Consider the following 11860-nt stretch of genomic DNA (forward strand, 5'->3'; position numbering starts at 1 on the left):
GCCTGTGTAGACTTTTACCAACACTACTAAGAGAAAAGTACGTCGAAAACCAACCAGCAAATTTTCGGAGGGTCGTTTGTTGTCGTTTTGTGCTGTGTCTATCACCCACCAGAGAGCAGGGCTGTACAGGTGCGCATATGCGAGGTTGGTTATTTAGTAATGCGATGTTTCGTATGGTGCTACCAACGGAATGACAAATCGACGAAACTGTTTGACGTTCGTTTGTCAAACATTTCGTTAACACATACAACAACTTACTCCATCCATGTACATTCTCATCAATATTTAACGAGATGCTTACCTTGTACAATTTTGTTTTGATGCAGTTTTCTGTATACAATAATCTTTGAGAGGCATAGCAATGGAACAACTGTTATTGGAGTATGTATTAACAATGAAAAATAATAGTTTCCATTTAAAACCCCGAAGTTTTTTATTTCAGAAGTTATATCAATTAGATTCGCCAAATGAGACGAACACCAAATGGCTGAAAGCATCAATTTAAAAAAAAATGAAAGATTTCATGACATCACCTATGGGTTTTTCCTAATGGAATTGCATATCCTGAAAAAACTGATTGAGGAAACTTTTAAAAATATCCAGATGTCAGCCACCCTTCAGAGAAAATGACAAAAAAGTTTGAATCCTTTGAACAAACTTATCCTTACATAAATATCTCAAATGGAGGATAACGTGCCTCTATAGTCAGCCTTCTGAAGCTTATCCTTAGCCTCAACTGTGCATCAAAAAAGTCACGTGCTTATCTGATACATTCGATTTCGTTCCAACAAGGTTTATATTACATACTTTTTGGTTCGAGAAGTGGGTATAGGACAGGTAGGACATGTCCTACCGACGAAAAATACCAGGAAGGACACTATATGTATTGTTCAACCCATGATTTTTAGAGAAACACAAAGAAATATAAAATATTCTACAAAATATTCTCTCTTAGAATCAAGAGTTTGGGATAAAACTTTGGTATTGAACTATTTTCATAGGAAAGAAATCTGCTTACTTCATGTAGATATCTATTCTAACAAGTTCGTTTTTGATTCAACCATAAATTCATTACAGAAATTTTCTAATGGCTCTGCAAAGTATAACTCAAAGCATTTAGTATTGGGTAATTTCTACAAATATTTCTTTGCAGGTAATTCTGCAGAGGATATTCATGAAATATTTGTCCGGGAATAGCGTAGAGAACTTCATTGGTATAGTATTCCTGGAAGTCCTTGCACGGTTTCCACAAAAATTTTCTAATGATATTTCCTGTCTGGAGTTCTCTAATGACTTCTTTTGGAATTATAAAAAAAAACAAATAGGAGATATTAACAAGAATTCAAGAAGACGACTTGAAATTCAATTTAGATTCCATAAAAAATACTGTCTAATATTTCACTATAGGGGTAGGCGGGGCAATATGAACACCCTAAGGTTTTTGCCAACTTTACCTGGCAAGATGTCAAAAAAGTTTAGTTTTTTGATACATGTATCCTTTTAAAGTCTATTTAGCATCTATTGCATATGAATTCTCACGAAGAAAAATGATTTATCCACTTAAAAAAATGTTTTGAAAAATGTTAGTTTTTCATGACCGTCTTCAAACATACGGGGCAGAATGGACACCCCCATGGGGCAATATGGACACCATGAGACCTTTACGAATTTCGTACATTATTTACACCTATGAAGTCATTTCATTACAAAACAACTATTATGGATGAATAATGCGCCGAATTAGTTCATTTTTGTTCAGTTAATTTAAATTCAGGCTGTTTTGGATGAAGCTTCGTTTTTGTCGGCATGTAAGCTGTGCCTAGAACAACTAATTTCCACTTCTGTCGTTTTTTAACCAATTTGTTTCACCCTATGTCTACTATAGTGAACATTTAACCGAAAATATACTGAAATCGAAGAATTTGATTGGTTTGTGATTTAGGTTATATTTTTCCCTTGCCGCTTCTTTCAAAAAGGTGAGTGTCCATTTTGCCCCGGCAGCAGAAGATATTTCCAAACTTGATTTTTGATATAATAAAGAAGAAAATATAAACATGTTAAGCATGTAGATATAGCAAAACTATTTGCATGTGCTCTAGAAATATCAGGTTTTAATCGACCTGCAATAAATTAATCACTAAATCTTATTTTAGATGGTGTGAAAACTATAATTTCCATGCACAAAAAGCGGAGGACGCAACTTTTTCGTGTAAAATTAAGTATAATTTTAATTTCGAATGTTTATTTCCTGAAACTACGTTTTAGACAAATGGACTATATTCTCCATTCATTGAAAGTTCAAAAAAGTTCGCATATTTCAAAATATTGAGGGTGTCCATTCTGCCCCGGGTGTCCATAATGCCCCGCCTACCCCTAGTCCTATAGTCCTTTCAGGGATTCTGAGAACGGAGTATAATATTAGTAATAAACACTTTTTAAACGATTTCACCTCTGATTACTTCAGATGTTGCTTGAAGACTGGTACCGTATGCGTGATAATGTTTGCACCATCGTGCAAATAAGGCACCCATATCACCTGCACACACAATGTCTTGGTTTTTATTGCATGCACGTAAGCTCTAACTCATATCACAGTACACAGTGGTGCGAGGGCGGTCGAAACCTAAAAAATGAAAATGCTTTTCACGTAGATATAATATTTTTGTCAGATTCCTAAATATTTCAACTGTAGAAATCCAAAATTTCAGATCGATTCATTGAAATTTGAATTTTTGACAGCCTCCTGAACGGACTGTGGTTTATGGCCTTCATACAAAATCTATAATGTTTATTCACAACTATGCGAGTGTCCCGTGCTTTAATAAACGCATGAACTACATATAATAGTTGCTTTGAAGGCTTTGTTCGTAGATATGTGAAGATCATCTGTATGGCATTTAAGTTGTGAAAAAGCTGCCTAAAATGAGTTATCCTTCGATATTCTTGAAAATTACTCATTTTTGAGTCAAAATTGATCTAAAACTATAGTAGGACGTGCGCACCCGCGATGTGGTTGTGCGATTTTGTAAGCCTAAGACCAGTGCTTTCGATTGGTGTATGATTTATCAATATTTTGAAATTTTATTCTAATTGTCGCCCCCTGTGTTAGTTCATGTAAGCAATGTCATAGTGAATAATTATACATACATCAAATATTCCATTATTATAACTTGCATACAAATCATCATAAAACTTTTGTTTGACATTATATTGAATACTGATATTTGTTTTCTTCAAGCAGAACAAACTCGAATGCGAGACAAGCTTACCAGACAAATAAAATTGCCTTTTCATTATTATTTTTGTTTGCTGTTGCTGGTCTCTTATTATTTATGTTGATATTGGTGAGCCCTTTTCATGCTACTTTTAAAATTTATCTCTTTAATATTTTTTTTGAAATTTCTCATCGTAATAGGCTGTTTTACCTCACGCAAATCTGACAGGAAAAGGCCTACTTTCCCACACCAAATTAACAGTGCTGTAATGGTTCATTACAGCACTGATTTGCGTTGCGTAATGAACCATTACATCACTGTTTTCAGTTTTGATCAATTTCATGATGCCTTCTGGACGCAGGTTTGAAAAATTGTGAGAACTGCACGTTATAACCAGCTATGATCAGACTTTCTTAAACATGGCTATGAACGTCAGTGTGCAGTTTGATGAAAAAGTTTTGTTGAAAACTATGCTCAAGTGGTAATTTATGAAATTGCAAAAAACGTTGTACGCAACTCGGTGCAGAACTCGATTTATACAGCACTCGTCGTAATTATCCAACTCGGACAGGCTCGTTGGATAAGTGTGCGACTCGTGCTGTAAAAATCTTCATTCTGCACCTTGTTGCGTAAACTACTATATCAGGTTTTCCTTGTAGGAATAAACATTTTTTTCTTTCTTGTATTTCTATGTTTAGTGTTTATTTCGGCATCTTTCCTCGCGTAAACAGTTCAAGAAACACAATAAAAAGTTCAATCTATTCCAAAACTTTGCGCTTTTTTCTCAGTGTTCCTCTGAACTTGGGATTTAACTTCATTTTTAATATTTAATTGTTTCTAAACTTTTGCATTTTTTGTGTGCGTTGTGAATGAGCAATTTTTGAACACTTATGAAAGGCAAACCAAATTTTATCGATAACCATTAAAACAATTCTAAAAACTAAATAAGTTATCAATGAAAAAATTGAAAGCTTAGTCATCGATCGATTTCTTTCTTCATCCTTAACACTCTGGATATCTAGGTATATTGCAAAATATTCCAGTTATATTTGCCATTACAATCGATAAGCAACATAACTAGAAAAAAGAGTACGGCCGACTGTTGATAGGCCGAAGTTCATAGAGCTGAATGAAGAATAGCTCGGATGGACATAAGGCCGAAAGTTCATTGAATCCACAGGCATAATGATCACCATGCCCTCTTTGTCACGCAGGTTGTACTTCATGCTGCTTATAATGCTCACTAAATCAGAGGTTTTTCCTTCTTTTAGAAATAGGCTGTTCTTTCAAGTCGTACTATTAAAATTTCCTTATGGATCAACTGCTAAAATTTACAACATAGGGTAGCGAACCACTTGGGCAGCGGCCGGTAGTTGGGGCACTCTTCGCTATAACTCAGTCAATTCCAAACCAATTGACTTGAAAACACAATTTATGAATTGTTCAATTTGTTCTCAGGGTGAGAACATTAACATTAAGAAAAAAAACGAAAAAAAATATAAAAACTTATAAATTATAATAAGTTCTATGAGAACAGAAAATATTCAAAACCAGAACTAAACCAATCTAAAGTGTCGTAGCGAAAGATCCACAATTGAAATGGGGCAATACAAAGTTTGTCGGGTCAGCTAGTATATATAAAAACTAGCTGTACCCGGCAAACTTTGTCTTGCCTACTGCGTTTTTTGACGTTTCAAGCCCCTAGCCAAGCGCCCAAGACCCCGTTCAAAATGTATGAAAACCTGATTTTCAAAAACTCTCAATTTTCCCATGTTTTAGGCCTCATAAACCTTCCTTGGGTGAAAACTAACAGAACAAAACTTAGACGACCCAAATAGGACCACCCGTTCGCAAGTTATGCGCGGTCCCACGTATGCCACTGCATTTTTATATATATAGACTAGCTAACCCGGCAAACTTTGTATTGCCCATTTCAATTGTTGCTCTTGCACTACGACACTTTAGATTGGTTTAGTTGAGATGGTTTTGAATTTCTGCTCTTCTCATAAAACTTATTATAATTTCACAGTTTTTCTAATGTTTTTGTTTATTTTCTTAACACAGTCACCATGTAAACAAAGTAAACAATTCAAAAATCTTGTTGATCATTTCTTTCGTTTATTAGTTACATGGCTTCAAAGGATATCTAAACTAATTTGTATACTCATTGGAAGGCCGACTCCAGAGGCACGTTATCTTCCATTTTGGGCATTTGTTCCCATCTGTTATCATAATCCCAAATGCTTGACTAATGAGAAGTTCAAGCTTCTATTAAAACAGGTCTCTTATCTAAGAAACACACCGTTCGTGTTTTATTTGCCTGTATAAATATAATTTTTGGTTGATTTTTATATGACTTTCCTCTCTTTCGTAACAGTTTAATTCGAAAGAATAGCCTATTTTTAAAAGAAGGAAAAATCTTTGATGAACTATGCAGTATGGTTGATAACCAACTCTTTATCAGTGTTAAATTCTTCCACAGATTTAACAGTTCAACTGCCATAAGCTAAACAACAATATGCCACTCGAAAGAAAAACCTTTGATTAAAAGAAGGAAACATTTCTGTTTTAATTTTCAGTATTTGAAGCACAAATGTAACAGTGTGACTTGACATATTTAACAGCCTATTCCTAAAAAAAGTTAAAATCTCAGATATAGTGAGCATTATAAGCAGCAGGAAGTATAAATTGTATGGCAATGAGGGCATGTTGATCATTCTGCCTGATGGACGCAGAATGATCGCGCTAGCATCGACCGAAAAATTCAACTGGCTTGAGAGGGCTACCACCAACCGGCAGGTTTCTGAGGAGTACTACAACCCGAAAAAACCGGGTGATTTTTTTTCTGGAGGGGGCCCAGGGGGCCTAACTTGAGATGACATGGTCGTCCGATATTTAAATATGCAAATCTGGATTGCAGTTTTGAAGAATCAAAATGACTGGATTCTCCCAGAGATTCCTTCAAGAATGCATCTAGGGATTCCACAAGACATTTCTTTGGGGATTTGTCATTAAGTGGGGATTTAGATATCTTTAAAGGTTCCTTCTGTGATTGTTCCAGTGCTGTTTTCGTGGTTTTCTTCGAGATTTTAACCAGAGATCCTTTATAATATTTCTGCAGGTATTCCTTCAGAGATGTCTTCCAGAATTTCACTTGAGATTGCTCCAATTAATCCATCTGGAATTCGCAGAATTTGTAAAGGAATGTCTAGCAGAAATTCTTCAGATCCAAGTGTTCCTTGAATAATTCGTCTAGAAATTATTGCAGACATCGAATTCTTCAGAATTTTTTATCCAGTGATTCCTACAGAATCTTCCAGGAATTCGCTAAGAAAACTCTCCTGTGATTTTTAAGGAATTCCTCATGGGGTTTCTTGAGAAATTCACCCGGGAATTTCTTCTGAGATTATTCAGAAATAACTTTTGGTTTTATTTTAAAAATAACTCCAAACACTTTTCTTGGGATTCCTCCACAAATTCCTTCAGGAGTTGTTTGAGGATTCCTCTGCGGATTCCTTCAGGGATTCGTTTAAAAAAATCCTACCGGGATTCGTCCAGAAATTCCTCTATAAAGTTCGCTAGCGATTCCTCTAGAAATTCCTCCAGGTATTCCTCTAGATATACCTCGAGCAATTCCTCTAGAGATTCCAACAGGGGTTCATCCAGGAGCTCCTCCAGGAATTCTTTCAGGGATTTGTTCAAGAATTCCTCCAGGGATTCTTCCTGGAAGTTCTCCAGTGATTCTTCAATAAAATCCACCAGAAATTTCTCTAGGGATTTCTCTAGAGATTCCTCCAGGAGTTCCTTAGAAGATAGCTCAAGGAATTTCTCTAGAGATTTCTCCAGAAATTTTCTCAGGTATGTCTACTGGAATTCCTTCAGGAGCTCCTCCAGGCATTCCTTCAGGAGTTCCTCTAGGGATTGCTCTTGGAATTCCTGCACGAATTCTTTTAGGAATTCCTCCAGGAATTCTTTTAGAAATACCTCCAGGCATTCATACAGGGATTTCTATAGGGATGCCTCCAGGGATTCATCCAGGCATCCCTTCAGGATTTAATTCTGGGACTCCTCCAGGAATACCTTTAAGATTTCCACCAGGAATTACCCCAGGAATTCCTGCAGATACTAACTCAGGAATTCCTGCTGAATTTACCTCAGGAATTCTGGATTTCATCCAGGCATTTCCTCCAGGATTTCCTTGAGGATTTTTTCCAGAAATTTCTCCTACAGGTATTCCTCCAAGGATTCCTCCAGAGATTTCTCCAGGAATTGCTTCAAGGGATCCCTCCAGGAATCCCACAAGAATTTCCTCCAGGAATTCCTTCAGGAATTGGTCCAGGTTTTTACCAGAAATTCATTTAGGGATTCCTCTAAAGATTCTTCCAGGAATTCTTCCGATGATTCCTCCAGATATTCCACCAAGATTTTTTCCAGGAATTCCTCCAGAAATTCCTCTGGAAATTCATAATTGAATTTCTGCAGGGATTCCTCCAGGAGTTCCTTTGGGGATTTCTCAAGGATTCCTCCAGTGATTCCTCCGGGTATTTTCTAGATATACCTTATGAAATTCCAGTAAAAATTCAATAAGAGATTCCTCGAGGAATTTCTCCTGAAATTCTTTGAAGGATTCCTCCAGAGATTCATCCAGTCATTTCTTCAGGGTTTGATTCTGGGACTACACCAGGAATACCTTTAAAATTCTACCAGGAATTACCCCAGGGATTCCTGCGGAAATTACCTCAGGAATTATTGCAGAAATTAATCCAATAATTCGTACCTTACGGGGCAAGTTGAAAGGGGTGGGGCAAGATGAAACAGCGGGTTAACATGATATTATTCGATGATGGTAAACTGCTTGAATGCCATAACACATAGTTTTTAATTCAAACAATCTTATGGAGAACGAAAAATTTCCAAATTGTATTGAAATCTATTTCAAAACTTCGTGTTTCATCTTGCCCCACCCGTTTCAACTTGCCCCGGTGTACATTACAGAAATTACAACGGCAATTTATCAAGGAATTTCTCCAGGAAATCATCCTCCAGGAGTTTATAAACGAATAATTCAAAGAATCCAGGGATTCTTCAAAGGATTCCTCCGGAGATTTCTCCAGAAATTTGTTCAAGAGATTCCTCCACTAATTCCACCAGGATTTACCAGTAATTTACCAGCAATTCCTCGAGGAATTTACCAGGAACACTTTTTCAGGGATTCCACTAAAGATTCTACCGGAACAGAAGATATTAAAAACCATCAGAACTAAACCAATTTAAAGTGTCGTAGTGAAAGATCCACAATTAAAATGGGGCAACACAAAGTTTGCCGGGTCAGCTAGGTTTTAATATGGAAACGCATGGTTACTCGTATTTTACATTCCATGCAATATTAACCCTAGTAAGATGTTGGGGTCAAAATGACCCAGAGAAGCACACTGAACGTGTACTACCCCATCGAGGTGCGAAAACCCCAACATCCTAGGGAGGTTTACGAACGAAAACCTTAATTCATGGAGATTTGACGAGATGGCCATATCGCTATCTACCAGTTGAATCCATAGAGGCGCTTTAGGGTGCTAATTTCGCTTCAACTGGCAACACAGCCTGCTGTCTGATAGGTTGTCATTTTTGTGCTTATTTTGTTAACTCCACACAAAGCACCACAACAAACACTTTCCTCGGTGTTGTGCACGCTGTCCGTATGTTTGACGCATGGCCCGTCATCGTCGTCCCATACTCATACGCATACAGAACAGTGCAAAACAGCAGCAGCAGCAGCATAGCGAAAGAAAATCATCTCTCTTTTACAATCGCGATCTGTCACGGACAAGAAACGGAGAGAATCGAAAAATCGAACGCAAAATAAACGGGGCGCTGCGCTGGTGCCGATTGCGAGGAGCATAAATTTTAAATCCCCAGGGTTAAATGGTCCTGCGGGTAGATTGACCCCGAGGAAACCAAGTGTCGTGAGTGATCAGGTGTGCTTGCAATCGCCGTGGTTTTGTGGGTGGTGCAGTGTTTTCGCCCATTTGCGGGACGATCGGAAGAAAACAGTGCGGGGTGATTCCACACCGTAATCAAAGTGCAAGTGCTGTGCGATATACATAGCGAGCAGAGCAAATCTGTGTTCTGTGTCGTCGTTGCTGCGGGGTTGTGCAGTGCATGAGCAAGGGCGACAGTACGCGAAAAATGGCAATGAGTCCCTCCGAGGTAAGTGCGATTTTGGTATTCCTTCCACAAGCCGTGCGGCCGTGGATGCTTATTCGATTAGTGTTGTCACACGAGTCAGTACAGAGAGTATGAGGGTGGCCTCCGGGGGGAGATTAAGCCAGGTAAGTGCAGCGTAATAGGCGATAGAGATTGGGCTAGCAGTAACAGCAGCATGCCTGTCCTGAGCTGTCAACACAGAAAAATCGATTACGAATGGTGTGATTGGGGATGGGAGAGAAGATGGGATGGGTGGGAGTGAGCGAGCATTGATTTAGATGATATCACAACGCACGCATCGACGTTAAAATCAATAAATCGGTTGTGGTCATGGGTGGTAAGTTAGGAAGCAGTGAAAGGTGGGTGTATGGTTGAATAATTTTAATTGCAATTATGTAGTCGATTCAAAAAAGTATGAAATGTTTTTATAAGGACTGACGGTGTTAAAAAGCATCCTTGATATACCGGAATTTATTCTTTTTTTTTTCTTTTTGTAATCATCAATATTTGCAGCATATCGGTGTTATGACACCACACAAATATTAAAATGGCCAGGCCCACTGTACTAACTGGGGATTTGAAGATAATTAGTAAAGGAACGGCAATGAGATAATAATTATTCATCAATGAATGAATGCAAATTGTCGAATTTTATGATGGTAGAAACGGGGACAACCGTACCAATCGTTTCATTTTAGGTTTTTTATGGTTTTTGGTACAGAATCAATTGGAGTGGCTTTCTTTGCTTGCCGTTGCATGACTTTTTATATTGTGAGCACAATGATTCTTCATGCCCACGGAGTTGAGAAAAATTTTCCCGACCAGAACGGGAATCGAACTCGCCGTCTCTGGATTGGCGATTCATAGCCTTAACCACTAGACTAACAGGAGACCCCATAGTTATAGAACATTTGGTAAAACTTTGCCGTTTATAATACAAAATTTCTATTCCCTATATCTCAAGTACATAATAGTGGATGTGATATTTTTGAACCTTTTTGAGGGGAGACTACCACTTGAAAATATTATATACACTACCCAGTCAACCAGTGATCGTATAAGATGTTGAAAAGGATGATAATGTGGAGGCGATATACGTACATTTTACATGCGCCTTAATGGAGGCATGCACGCGTATGGTTTCCACATTATCATATGCAACATCTTATACGATTACTGGTTGTCTGGGTACCCGTCATAAGCATAAAGTCACAAAAAGTATTGCAGCAATATTGCATGACATTGACTCATCTCGTCATCTCCACAACCACTTCCAAAGACGTTGCCTTCAGTAATGTTATAAAGAAGCCCAAAAGTAGCACCTCTTTTGAATGCGGCATTTTTGTGGGTGTTCTGGTTTTCCATAGTGATATAGAGGTGAGTAAGGGTGATGTAATATTGTTGCAATACTTTTTATGAGTCTTTATTTATATTGAAGAGCTTGAATTTTGCCAACAAAAAATATGCAAAATCAGCTTAATTAGTTGACATGTTTAAAAATGTACAATATTATACAATAATCTGCCATACGTCACCACTATAAAATGCACTTTAATTGAAAGAAAAATGCTTGGGAACTTTTCCGCTAATGTAGTTTTGTACAGGGCGAAAATTACAATTAAAGAAGTTTAAGTAGTTGAAAAAACTTAACAAACAAAAACAAATATGATAAATTTCCAAATGATACGTTGAACATATACTGATTTTTCCATATTTTTTGTGATGAATGTAAACGAAGCAGCATATAATAGTTATTTATGCAACGAGTTGCAAAATGATGATTTTTACAGCACGAGTCGTACATTTGTCCAACGAGGCTTGCCGAGTCGGATAAATACGAAGAGTGCTGTAAAAATCGAGTTTTGCAACGAGTTAAGGTACACCGGGGCAAGTTGAAACTCCTTACAAATACCATGTGAAGAGCAACATGTGCTCTAATACCTAAAATTGTTATTGCTGCGTTATTCTACGAAATGTTATGAGAACATCACAATAACAGTTGGAGGTATTTGAGCAGAGCTTGGTATTGATGTAGTAGGGGAACTTACGTATTTTCGGCCATTTTGTTATCTTCGTCATGGGTTTTTTTTTAAACCTGTTGATCTCAAAGTTGGCCTCACATCCTTCCCAACCAAGCTGAGTTATGTGCCCAAATTTCAGGCAATTTGGACCACAAAAAACCCCCCCATGACGAAGAGAACAAACCTGTCGATAATACCCTTTGTTACCCTATTTATTGGTTTAGCAGTGAAAATAACCGAAGAACAGGATTTGATATTACATCATGAAGTCATCGAACAAACGAAACATTTAATAACAATTTGTTATTCAATAACTTTGGGATAACAAACACAGCACTTGAAATTCTAGGTATGCATTCATTATTGAAACCACAAGACTTGTTGTTTTCTAGGTGTTATTTATACAAAATTTTGGTATTC

The 11860-nt window shown here is 37.4% G+C and overlaps 1 long non-coding RNA gene across 1 annotated transcript; it reads left to right on the forward strand.

Annotated features, from left to right (window-relative positions):
- Positions 1 to 267: 267 nt before the first annotated feature.
- On the forward strand, positions 268 to 2147 carry LOC134288473 (uncharacterized). Its single transcript, XR_009997974.1, has 2 exons — positions 268 to 381; positions 443 to 2147. It is a non-coding gene; the product is annotated as an uncharacterized LOC134288473 (long non-coding RNA).
- The last annotated feature ends 9713 nt before the right edge of the window (positions 2148 to 11860 follow it).

This window comes from Aedes albopictus, chromosome 2, assembly GCF_035046485.1.
Source record: "Aedes albopictus strain Foshan chromosome 2, AalbF5, whole genome shotgun sequence".
Taxonomy (NCBI): Eukaryota; Metazoa; Arthropoda; class Insecta; order Diptera; family Culicidae; genus Aedes; species Aedes albopictus.